Here is a 12,433-nt window from a genome sequence, read left to right as displayed (position 1 = left end):
CTTACCCTTCCTTCACCTCACAGAACAGCACATTCCCCTGGGTTAGACAAACGCTGAGGAGAGACCCAGGCCTCCGTCTCTTTGTTTCCCCAGGTGGCCAGTTTTCCTTCTGGGCCTGGTTGGCTGCAGGACAGATTCTGCTGGGTCTTCTCCTCTTCCAGGGAGCTCTACATAAATGTTCATAGCAGCATTATTCCTAATAGCCGAAAAGTAGAAAGAGCCTGACTGTCCACAAACTGATGGATGATAAATCAAATCTGGCATATCCACATGATGGAATATTGTTTGGCCATGAAAAGAATTAAGTACTGATACATACCACAACATGGATGAACCTTGAAAACATTATGCCAAGTGGGACAAGGACCACACATTGCAATATTTCACTTATATGAAATGTCTCAATTAGGCAAATTCAGGGTCAAAGTATATTGGTGGTTGTCTAGAGGTGGGAAGGTTGGGGAGATACAGAGAGTAACTGCTAATGGGTTTGGGGGGGAGTTTGGTGAAAATATTCTAAAAATGATTATGGTGATAGTTGCACCACAATAAAACCGTATAAATATATACATTATAGGGGTGCCTGCATGGCTCAGTTGGTTGAGAATCCGACTCTTGATATCAGCTCAGGTCATGATCTCGTAGTCATGAGATAGGGTTCTGCATTGGGCTCCGTGCTGAGTGTGGAGCCTGTCTGAGATTCATTCTCTCTCTCTCTCTCTGCCTCCTCCCCTGTTCACACACTCACATGCTCTCTCTCTCTCTCTCTCTCTCTCTCAAAATAAATAATTTTTTAATGTATATGTTTTATATGGGTGAATTGTATGTATGTGAATCATATCTCAAGCTGTTCTATAAAAACGAAACCCAGATCTGGTGCTGGGTATGCTTGTTGCCACTGGAGTGTCACGGCTTCTAGGCCCTGTCAGCTGAGAGAGGAAAGAACTATATGTGTTTATACTGACTCCTGTATGTGCACAGGAATATCTCTGTGAATATCTCTCTGTGAATAGAGAGAATATCTGTGAATATCTCTCTCTGTATCGATCTGTGTCTACAGTAAGCCAAACATGATTTCACACTGTCTCTAGCTCTAATCCACTCGCACGTAGATCATCTTAGCCTTCCCTACATGCTTATCTGTAACCTGTCACTGCAACAGTGGGAAACCTGGCTCCCCCACCTGACACTCATTTATTTAATTGTTCAATTCCGGTATACATGTGTAGTGGTTCAGCATTATTATCCTGTACCCCGTGGAAAACAACTTTAGCAACTAGGTACAGTGTTTATGTTTATTGGCCTCTACTCTTACTCTTCTACTCATTTCCCAAGTCCATCAGGCCAACACCTTTTCCCCTCACCCCTACAGTGAGGTTACTTCATACATGTGTAACACAGTTAGATTCTCAGTTAGTCAAAGTCTAAACTCCATTGTGAAATCCTCCTACTGCTCAAATTATGTTGTTAATTGATTACATTCAAGTTTATGGTTTGTGCCTTAAAGTGCTATGGGTTTTGACAATTTCACAGTATACCCATCATTTTAATGTCACATAAAAGTTTCACACCCTGAAAATCCCCTGTGCTTCACCTATTCAACTCCCCTGACCCCTCTAAATTTCTGAGAACCATTGCTATTTGTATTGCCTGTATAGTTGCCTTTTCCAGAGTCCTATAAATGGAATCCTACGGTAAGTAGCCTTTGCAGCTTGGCTTCTGTCACTTAGCAATATGCATTTAATATGCATTCATGTTTTTGTGTGGCCTGATAACACATTTCTTTTGTTGCCGGATAATATTCCATTGCATGGATGTACCAGCTATTTTTAGTAGATTTTTTTATTTAGAGCAATTTTAGGTTCACAGAAAAATTGAGCACAAAGTACAGAGAGTCCCCACACAGTGCATAGCCTTACCTACTATTACTATCCTACACCGTGGCACATTTGTTACAATGGATGAACTTAGAGGAAACATCATAATCATTCAAAATCTATAGTGTTCACTCTTGATGCCCTGCACTGTGTAGGTTTTTACAAATGTAACATGACATGTATCCACCATTATAATATCATACAGAATAGTTTCATTGCCCTAAAAAATCCTTTGTTATGTGCCAATTCACCTTTCCCTCCCCTTAACCCCTGACAAACACCCATCTTTTTCTTCTTTCTTTCTTTCTTTCTTTCTTTCTTTCTTTCTATTTATTTATTTGTTTGTTTATTTTCAATTTACATCCAAGTTAGCATATAGTGCAACAATGATTTCAGGAGTAGATTCCTTAGTGCCCCTTACCCATGTAGCTCATCCCCCCTCCCAGAATCCCTCCAATAACCCTCTGTTTGTTCTCCATACTTAAGAGTCTCTTATGTTTTTGTTCCCCTTCCTGTTTTTATATTATTTTTGCTTTCCTTCCCTTATGTTCATCTGTTTTGTGTCTTAAAATCCTCATATGAGTGAAGTCATATGATTTTTGTCTCTCTCTGACTAATTTTGCTTAGCATGATACCCTCTAGTTCCATCCACGTAGTTACAAATGGCAAGATCTCATTCTTTTTGATTGCTGAGTAATACTCCATTGTGTATATATACCACATCTTCTTTATCCATTCATCCCTCTATGGAAATTTGGGGTCTTTTCATACTTTGGCTATTGTTGATAGAAACACTGACTGATCTTTTTACTGCATCCAGAGTTTTGGCTTTTCCAGAATGTCATATAATTGGAATCATACAGTATATAGCCTTTTCAGGTTGGCCTCTTTCACTTGGTATATGCATTTAAAGTTCCTCTGTGTCTTTTCATGGCTTAATACCTCATTTCTTTTTAGTGCTGAATGACATTCCATTGTCTGGAAGTACCAGTTCTCTTCTATTCCTACTATCCCTACTATTCACTCCTATTATAGTGTATTTATTATATGCAGGTGCTGAATTTTGTTGAATGCATTTTCGGCATCTATACATATGATCACATGGTCTTTGTGATTCGGCCTGTTAATAAGATGCACGTGCACACAGGGGAGGGGCACAGAGAGAGGGAGAGAGAGAATTCCAAGCAGGCTCCATGGCTTTGAGTGCAGAGCTCAACTCTGGGCTCTATCTCATGAACAATGAGATCATTACCTGAGCCAAAATCAAAAGTCAGATGCTTAACCTACTGAGCCACCCAGGCATCCCGAAATATTTTTTTAAATATATGATTCATAGTACTCCCTGATTCAGATTGGCTTGTCACAACAGGTACTAATGGGTATCTGTTTTTACTGACAAGTTTCCCAACAATTAAAGGAGCTCTATTTTTCTAATAGCAAAAATATATGCTCATTGTGAGAAATCAGACATCCAACTGTAAAGAAGAAAATGAAAAGAAGCTGAATTCCACCACCCAGTAAACACTATTTAGACATTTAATGGATTATCCCTTCATATGTATAGAGATATTTAGAAAAATTGGGGCATTGCTTATATGTTTATAACTAGAGTTTTAGCAGTATACCATAGACATCTATCTAATTATATTAAAATGGCTTGATAATATTCTTCTGTATGGATGTAGCACAATATATTTAGCCAAACTCCTATTTGGAGGCCTGGTTTGTTTTCAGTTTTTCAGTAATCTAAACAATGCTGAGATAAACCTCTGGTTTCTGGATTAGGAGTTTAATATGCAGTTTGAATTTTATCCACAAGGGGGAAGCAGACCACCATGAGTGGACAAGCTAAGTTTTAAAAGCAAACAACTAGAAAATTCTTTGGCATACATAAGCTCCTCCCAAGCTTGTGAGGTAGATATTAATATTTTCCCCCATTTTCTAGGTAAGGAAACTAGGTAGGGGGAGAGTAAGTGATGTAAGTGTACAGATTCTCACCACCCAGTGAGTGCTGTGGTGGGATTCAAAACTGCCTTCTGATTCCATAGAGCTGGCTCGCTTCATTCCCCTGCACTTCCAAAGCTGACAGCAATAAAGGATTCTCCCTACATTCAATTCAGTTCTACGCACTGTGCTGGGACACCATGAGAAATATATAGGAGAAGCCCTGCCCTTTAAGGGGTCGTTATCAGGTGTGAGGACAGACTTCTACATAAATAACTGAAAGACTAAATGTCCACCAGAATGGAGAGAGCCCAGGAAGGCAAGAACGTTACTTCGCAGTAAGGCGTAGCTTTATAAAAGAGGCATGGTAACAGTAAGAGCTAAGGTTTAGTTACCATTTCCTCTGTAAGAGGCACCATGCTAAGTGCTTTATGTGCACTCGTTAGAAATTCCCCATAGACTTGGAAGGGATTATATCTTTTTCACAGGAAAGAAAATTGATGGTCAGAGAGTTAAGAAACTGGCTGTTTGTGAGAGAACACTGGAAATCGCATCCTTCATATCAGTTTGACAGGACCCGATAGGGATGGTGGACTTTCAGCAGACAGAGCTCTGAAAGAGAATTCTAGGAGAGGAAACATGGAAATGAAGTCTTAGAGTCCAGAAATACAAGTACATTTGCAAACGCAAGGGGGTCGGTGTGCCTGGAGGTTGAAAGAGGAGGAATCAGAAGAGATCAAAACTAGAAAGAGAAAGCTGAGTCAGATTGGAGAAGTCTGGGAAGAGTGAGCCAAGGAGATCCTACTGGATTTCGTATTCAGGGGGGAACCAACCAAAGAGAATGACATGACCCACGCTTTATAAAGATTAAATTGTTGGATTGCATAAGAAGACTAGTTAGGAGACTGTTAAAATAATCCTGGCCAAAGATAACCAGAGAAGGAATGAGGACCAAAAGACATTATTGAGATAAAATCCACAGGATGTGACATCTCACTAGACGTTGGAGGGAGAGAGAAGAACAGTATGATTAAAGTTTCCATGTCTGGGCAACAGGGAGAGGGTGAATATATATTCCAGAAGAGGGGCTGCAGGGAGGGAAGAAGAGATGAGGTCACTTTTCTTATGTGAGATTGAGGGAGCTCTGGTGGAGATGCTCCCTGGGAAGCTCAAAATAGGAAGCTGGTGCTTTAGATATGGTACCTGAGAATCACAAGATGTGGCCCCAGGAACCAGCTAGGGAGAATTTATACTTAAGATTCCGCAGGGGATGTTCTTACCCCAATAACCTGTAATTCCACTGCCAGATTTCTGTCACAGAAAAATAAAATCGCATGTGCACAAGGTGGATGAAGGATGTTCAGGCAGCATTGTCTGCGTCAGTGAAAGGATGGGCGAGGGGAGGAGCTAGCAAATAAACCATAAAACACCCACATTGTGCAGTGGTTAATAATTAATTAGATTAAAAATGCTAGCATGGACAGATTTCCCAAACATATAGTGGATGGGGAAAGCAAATTGTAGCACAATAATAATGTGTCATAATACTTATGGGAAAAAAAAGGTAAACCAAAAAAAAAAAAAAAGCTGTCACATATATATTTTAAGCAATGCATGTGTAGGCAGAGAGAAAAGTCTGGAAGAATAAACCTACTGCTAATTATGCTAGAGAAGAGTTGTGACAAAAATGGAAAGCAGAAAGGGTGGAATGGAATTGTCACCTTAGTTATCAAGTTTTAATTTTATAAGAATGTAATCATGTATTACTTATATGAATAAAAATTCTCGAACTGTTCAAAAATATATAGATCCAGTGGGACTAAGAGAGAAAGGAAAAGACAGGGACAGATTCTAAGACTCAAGGGAGGGCAATATTATTGGGAACACTGAGAGAAGTTTCTGAAAGTGCAAGTGGAGGGGGAGGGGATCCTCCACACTCACCAATTCCGGAGCAGAGGCCAGCAGGATGAGCCCTGTGAGTTCGGCTAGTTTTCAACACCTTTCAATTACGGCCACAAGTTCCTGTGTCCTTGAAAGGTCACCACGTCCTACCACTTGCCTTGGAACTAGATGGTGTTTGTGCTGTTCTTTCTGAATTGTAAATATCCTCAGACTTTTTATCCAGTTCTTGTGTTTGGACATACCTTCCCTTTCCCAGAAATTCCACAGGGTTCTTGGTATTCTCATTCCAGTTCTTCAAACTGTCTATGAAACCTACTTCCTCTTATTCCAGCCCCAGCACATACCAGCCACATCTTTTTCCCCATTCAAAAATATTCCCATTCCAGGCTACTTGCTGTGGGAGACTTTTAATGGAATTTCTCAAGGGACACTCGGCATAGGTGTAGCTAACACTGAGTGAGCACGTGGAGGTGCCAGGCACAGTGCTAACCTTCATAGAAGTATCTCGTTTAATCCTTCCAACAACCTAGTAGATAAGTACTATTATAACCCTTATTTCAGTTGAGACCTGCTGTGTGGTGGTAATCATGTGGTGGGTGGGTGAGTAAGTGAGAGAGAGAGTGAGAGAGAGAGAGAGAGAGAGTGTGTGTGTGTGTGTGTGCGTGCGCGCGCGCGTGTGTGTGTGTGTGTGTGTGTGTGTGTGTCACTGTGTGAATTTGTCCTAAGGGATTGAATAGCAGGTGTGGTGATTGGGGAGGCATGAGGGACTGGACTGGGAACAAATTCTCAAATGCTCAGGGGGGTGCAGTTTGCCAAGTGCCTTTATAGCCATTATTTCATTTGATTTCACCACAGTGCTCTAATGATGGTGGTCATTAGGGAAAATAATGAGCTGAGTCAAGCTTAATTCCCTTAAAGTGGCAACTATTGGGTCAAGGGTTCTTAGGGCCCATTAACCCACCGTGCAGCCTGGAGCAAATCTACAAGGGGGTGGATGTAGACAGATTGTGTGCTCTCTGTGGCTTCTTTTGACCCCGCTCTTAAAGGATCATTGACTTTCTAACCGCCACTCCTCCTAGTCTGGAAACTCTTGGCCAGGCGCCCCCTGCTCTCCAAGCCCGCCCATCCCAGAAGATAAAGCTAAGTGGCAGAGGAGCCAGTTTCCTGGGGTTAATAAACAGGCTGTTTATAGCCTAGAGCAGTCACGGGGCAGGAACAGGCAGGCTAGGAGGTCATGCTCTTTCTGACTGTTGAGGTTTCTCATAAACATGCCCCCGTCAATCTTCTGGGATTCAAGAACAACTCTGGGCCCATTGCCCTCTCCTCCCTTCCTTCTTTCTCCCTGTGATGGCTCTCTTCCTCTTTCCTTTCTCCTCTCCTATCCCCTTCCATCACCCTTTCTTCCATAATGAAAAGAGGATCCATTTTCACATTAGACACACTTGATAACTTTGGGTAGGCGATTCATCCCTCTGAGTCTCAGTTTCCTCCCTTGTACAATGGGGGTCATAATGGGGCCCTCCTCAAAGAATATACATGGGAGAAGGTGCCCAGCACTGTGTTTAGCACACACAATGGGTATTTAAAATCTGTTTGCCCTTCCCTTTTCCCCCTCCGCCCAACCCATCTCCCTAATCCTGGCCCCCACCCATGTTGTTTACATTCTTCTTGGGAGGAGAATAGAATAGACCATAAATAGGTAGATAAAAATAAATGAATGAGATCACTTAAAATTGTGAAAAGAAATAAAAGAATAACAAAACAAAGTGATGTGAGGAAGGAGGCTTTTTCTGTCTGCTGTCTTCAGGATAAAGTCCAAGGTCATCAAAGCCCATCTCCATCTGCCCTTGTTTACCTCTCCAGCCTTACCTTGAGTCACTTTTCTCCTTGAACTCTCTGCTTTAGCCATGAGGAACACGGAGTATAAAAGCTGGAAGAGGTTAGTCAGTCTTCGATCCAGTGGTTCCTTCAACCCCACTCTTTCCCATGTCTCACCCATGAAGGAGTCCTCCTGCTCCTGCCCAGATTACTAGTTACTTCCACCTGGAAGCCAGCCATGCAGCCACTCATCTGAGTTAGGTTTCCCTTTCTGTGCTGCCACTTTCCCCTGTGAGAGTGTCCATCACCCTGCACAGCTGGTTTGTCTTCACCTCGCCACCAGACTGTAAGCCTCTTGTGGGCAAGAATCTCTTGTTCACTCTGAGTCCTCAGCAGTAAGCATAGTGCATAGCACATAGTAAGTGCTTAACAAACACCTGTTGTTTACTAATGTGCTTGTGGAATACTTAGTTTAGTAAGTTTAAGAGCTCGGTAAGACGAGGAAAAGGCACTGACAAGGCATGGCTCTGGAGACAAAGAATGAATTGGAAGGGGGAGAAAAAACCTCCTCAGTTCTTAGAGTTCTTGCTCTAGTTTCTTCCTGTTCCAACGATCTATCAGCGCCCCCTAAAAGGCTTACTGAGCAAGCAAGGCTGAAAGCGTGGACCCCATTTAACACCTTCCGGGGGGAAGGTCACACCCTAGAGGGGTGGCTCTGCTTTGGCTGAAGTTACCCAGCCAGCTGGTGGTAGAGTGTGTCTTAATAAGGTTAGGGCCCAGAGGTGCGGGGCTCAACCTCTTCATCTTGCAGGGGATGTGGATGGCAGTGGTGATATGCAGACTCTGAACTAAGTGCCTCGCTCATTTCAAATCAAAATAACCATTTGAGGGTGATGGTACCCACAAAGAAAGAGACAATATGATTTACCCACAGTCCACCCTCACCCTATAACCCACCCCTGACTGGGCAGACTCTCCTGGGCACCACCACATTTATCTTCATGGACTCCTCCCCTGGGGTCAGTTCATGAGAAATGGCACATCACAGACTGCCTGGGATGGACAAAGCCCCAGAATTCTGTTTTCCTCATTTCAGAGTTGGAGGGATTGCAAGGTTCAGAGAGAAGGGACTAGTCTATGGGACATACTAAGATAGGATCAGGACTCCAGACTCTCACTCCAAAACCTTCTCAAGTATACCTCACAAGCCCCCTTGGCATGAACCTTCTGAGTTGGGGAAGGGGTAGGAATGATACAGACCTGACCTGGCCTTTTCGTGGCTGTGGTCATGTTGGGAGAAGAGGGAGGGAGGGGCAGTGAAAAGCTACCCACCTCATCTTGTTTGCTCTAGAGTTTATTAGTTCCTTCTAGTCCCCATTGGTTTTGTGCATTGTTAGTTAACCCACAGGAAGTAGGATATGGGTTGTTCACTGTTAAGTGACTATTTATGAAGGTTGTTATTCTTCTCCAACACTATAGTCTCCTAGCCCAACAATAACCTAGAAAGGATGGAGGTGGGTGGTGTGAGGCTAGCAGAGACATAGGTAGGGCTCACTACTACTAAGAAATGGGAAAAAGAGTTTGGGGTTCTAGAAAGATATAAGGAATCCCAGAGAATGGAAGGGCCATTTTGACTGAAAACTTGGAACTGTATCCAGCCTGGTGTGACTCTTAGAGATGCCTGAATTTGCTGTGGGGCCCTAGACAAATCACTCAGCCTCTCAGAGATTCAGCTCTCAGATGAGGGCCAATTGAATGAGATAGTCTGTAGGGGCTCATTATCTTTTTACAAGTCTCCCTCCAACTAAGCAGGCTTTGGAGTGAGAGGGAATCATTGACTCCCATGTCAGGAAAGCTCAACAAACCTGGTATTTGCCAGGCCAGGTCCTGGTAAAGTTTAATTGGGAGATCTGCAGAAAAGAGTTAACGTAGCAGGACTGCTATGCTTAGAAAAATCTGCTTGCACAGTTGGCCCTTGGGTTGGCATTTGGGAACTTCAGTTTCAGTTTTTCAGGAGGATTTCCACTATTCCCAGAACTGATAAGAGTAGGTCACCGTGCCCAAACTGTTTATATAAACAATGTGGTTTATGCTGAGCACCTGCCTTCCTTATGGAAGTCTGGAATTTTGGCACATGCTAAACAGATGATGCCTACATGGCCAGCCCCCAGTAAAAGCCGTGGGCACTTAGTCTCTAATGAGCCTCCCTGGCAGACAACATATTACATGTGTTGCCACTGTTCATTTAGAGGAATTAAGCACATACTGTGACTCAGCTGGGAGAGGACTCTTGGAAGCCTGTGCCTGGTTTCCTCCAGACTTTGTCCCATGCACATTTTTCCTTTGCTGATTTTGCTTTGTGACTTTTCACTATAATAAGTCATAGCATGAGTATGACTATATGCTGAGTTCCGTGAATCCTCCTCCTGAATCACTGAACCTGGATGTGATCTTGGGGACTTCAGACAGGAGATAAGCCTGGATTGCTTTTCTTTCTATTTCCTTTCCCTTCCCTTCCCTTCCCTTCCCTTCCCTTCCCTTCCCTTCCCTTCCCTTCCCTTCCCTTCCCTTCCCTCCCCTCCCCTCCCCTCCCCTCCCCTCCCCTCCCCTCCCCTCCCCTCTTTCTTTCTTTCTTAGAGAGAGAGAGAGAGAGAGGGCACAAGTGAGCGAGGGGCAGAGAAAGAGAGGGAGAGAGAGAGAAGTGGGGCTCACCCGAAGCTGGGCTCGAGCTCACCCAGATGCGGGACTTGTCCTCAAGGACCATGAGATCATGACCTGAGCTGAAGTCAAATGTTTAACCAACTGAGCCACCCAGGCGCCCCAGGAGATAAGCCTGGATTTCACAGACAACCATAATCCTTTACCAATCTCATGATTATATAGCCTAAACCAGGACTGTCCAATAGACATATAACATCTCTAATATGTAATTTTACGTAATTTTAAATTTTCAATCAGTCATATTTTAAAATGTAAAAAGAAACAAGTGAAATAAATGTCAAGAATACATTTTCTTTAACCTAATCTATAAAATATTAATATTTTAACATGTAACGATACAAACATTTATTAGGGTATTTTACATTCTCTTTTTCATACTAAGTCTTTTTTTTTTTTTTTTCAACGTTTATTTTTGGGACAGAGAGAGACAGAGCATGAACGGGGGAGGGGCAGAGAGAGAGGGAGACACAGAATCGGAAACAGGCTCCAGGCTCTGAGCCATCAGCCCAGAGCCCGATGCGGGGCTCGAACTCCCGGACCGCGAGATCGTGACCTGAGCCAAAGTTGGACGCTCAACCGACTGCGCCACCCAGGCGCCCCTCATACTAAGTCTTCTAAAACCAGTGTGTATTTTATACGCGTAGCACATCTCAATTTGGACTAGCCACCTTCCAGGCACTCACTAGCCACACCTGGCTGGTGGCTGCCATGTTGGACAACACAGCCTTAGAGATTAAAGGCAAGAGCTCTGGAGACAAAATACCTGGGTCAGAATCCTGGTTCTACCACCTATCAAACTGCATGACCTTAAGCAAAGCTACTTAACCTCTCTATGTATTAGTTTCTTCATCTGCAAAATGGGCATAATGATGTTACCTACTTCATGAGGTTGCAGGGATTTTTCAAAAAGCTAACACATCTAAGGCAATATCTGGTACATACAGGATGCTGGGGGCTGGCTGTGACTCTTACTGTCCAACAATAAGATCAACTCGTCCAACTTCTTACTCCATAGATGAGGAAACCAATGCCCAGAGTTTGAAAGGCCCACGTTTCAAAAGTAGGGGCTCTAGCTACAGCTACATCTCTTGAAGAACTCCCTGTCTCTAGGCTGACGCTGAGATTGGATCAGCTAGTCATTTAGGCAACCGGCAGCAACAGGGCCACACCTGGGTTCTGCAATCCCTTCTGGATTGCAAAAGAGGGCGACCGTTTGAAATTGGCACTGAGGTGATGGGAGCTGGGCCTCCCTTCTGCTGCCCCCATCTGGACCCATCAGTTGGGCTGGCTGACCCCATCACCAAGTCCAGTGCTTACTCAGCAGTGATAGGGCTGGCTTCCATTGTTTTGGCTTTTTATAGCCCCTCTTGTTTATTAACTCATGTTCTATCTTCCTCAGAGACAGAGAGCATCAGTACTTTTTAAAAACCTCCTTTAAGTCATCTGTGGTCCCTGTCTACCCACCAAATAGTAAGCTCCCTATTTATGTCTCCAAAAAGGATGGAGAAGAGGCACTGGGTGCCCATTTGTCTGGAACTCTGGAGAGCACATTCTCAGGCTGGAAACACAACTGGCTTTTGATTCCTCTACGGCATCTGTTTCCACCCTTCCTCTCCTGAAACTCAATGCAAATCATTTACTCTCCTGTGATAACTCAGTAACTCACATGTCTCGAATCTTACTAGCAGCTAGAATCACACCAGTTTTGTCTGCTCAAACTGTTAGCACGTGTTGACCTGAAGTTCCACTTATTCTATATGCTAAGTAGCATTTTATGTAACATTCATTTATTTAATATTTACTGAGCATCTACCATGTAGGAAGCCCTGTGCAAAGTTGTGGGAATGAAGCTGTTGTGGACCTTGTGACTTAGTGTAGAAAGTAAACAAGAAATGATGATAAAGGACAACAAAGGGTTGATATAGAAAGTATCAGATGCTCTAGGAACAATACTAAAACAAGGGGACCTGAACAAAAGTGGAGACCTGAAAAATGGTAGGAGAGAACCAGTTAAGGAGAGAATGTGGAGTGCTCCAGGCAGGGGGGACAGCCTAGACAAAACCTGGAGGCAAGAGAGAATGGCACATTGGAAGAACTGAAAAAAGGTCCGGCACAGCCGGGGTAGAATGAGAGGAGTGCGGCTGGATTTTGAGGACATTGTCTGAAGTGCT

Source organism: Lynx canadensis, chromosome A1 (genome assembly GCF_007474595.2).
Source record: "Lynx canadensis isolate LIC74 chromosome A1, mLynCan4.pri.v2, whole genome shotgun sequence".
NCBI classification, from domain to species: domain Eukaryota; kingdom Metazoa; phylum Chordata; class Mammalia; order Carnivora; family Felidae; genus Lynx; species Lynx canadensis.
Note: the sequence above shows the minus strand (reverse complement) of the source record.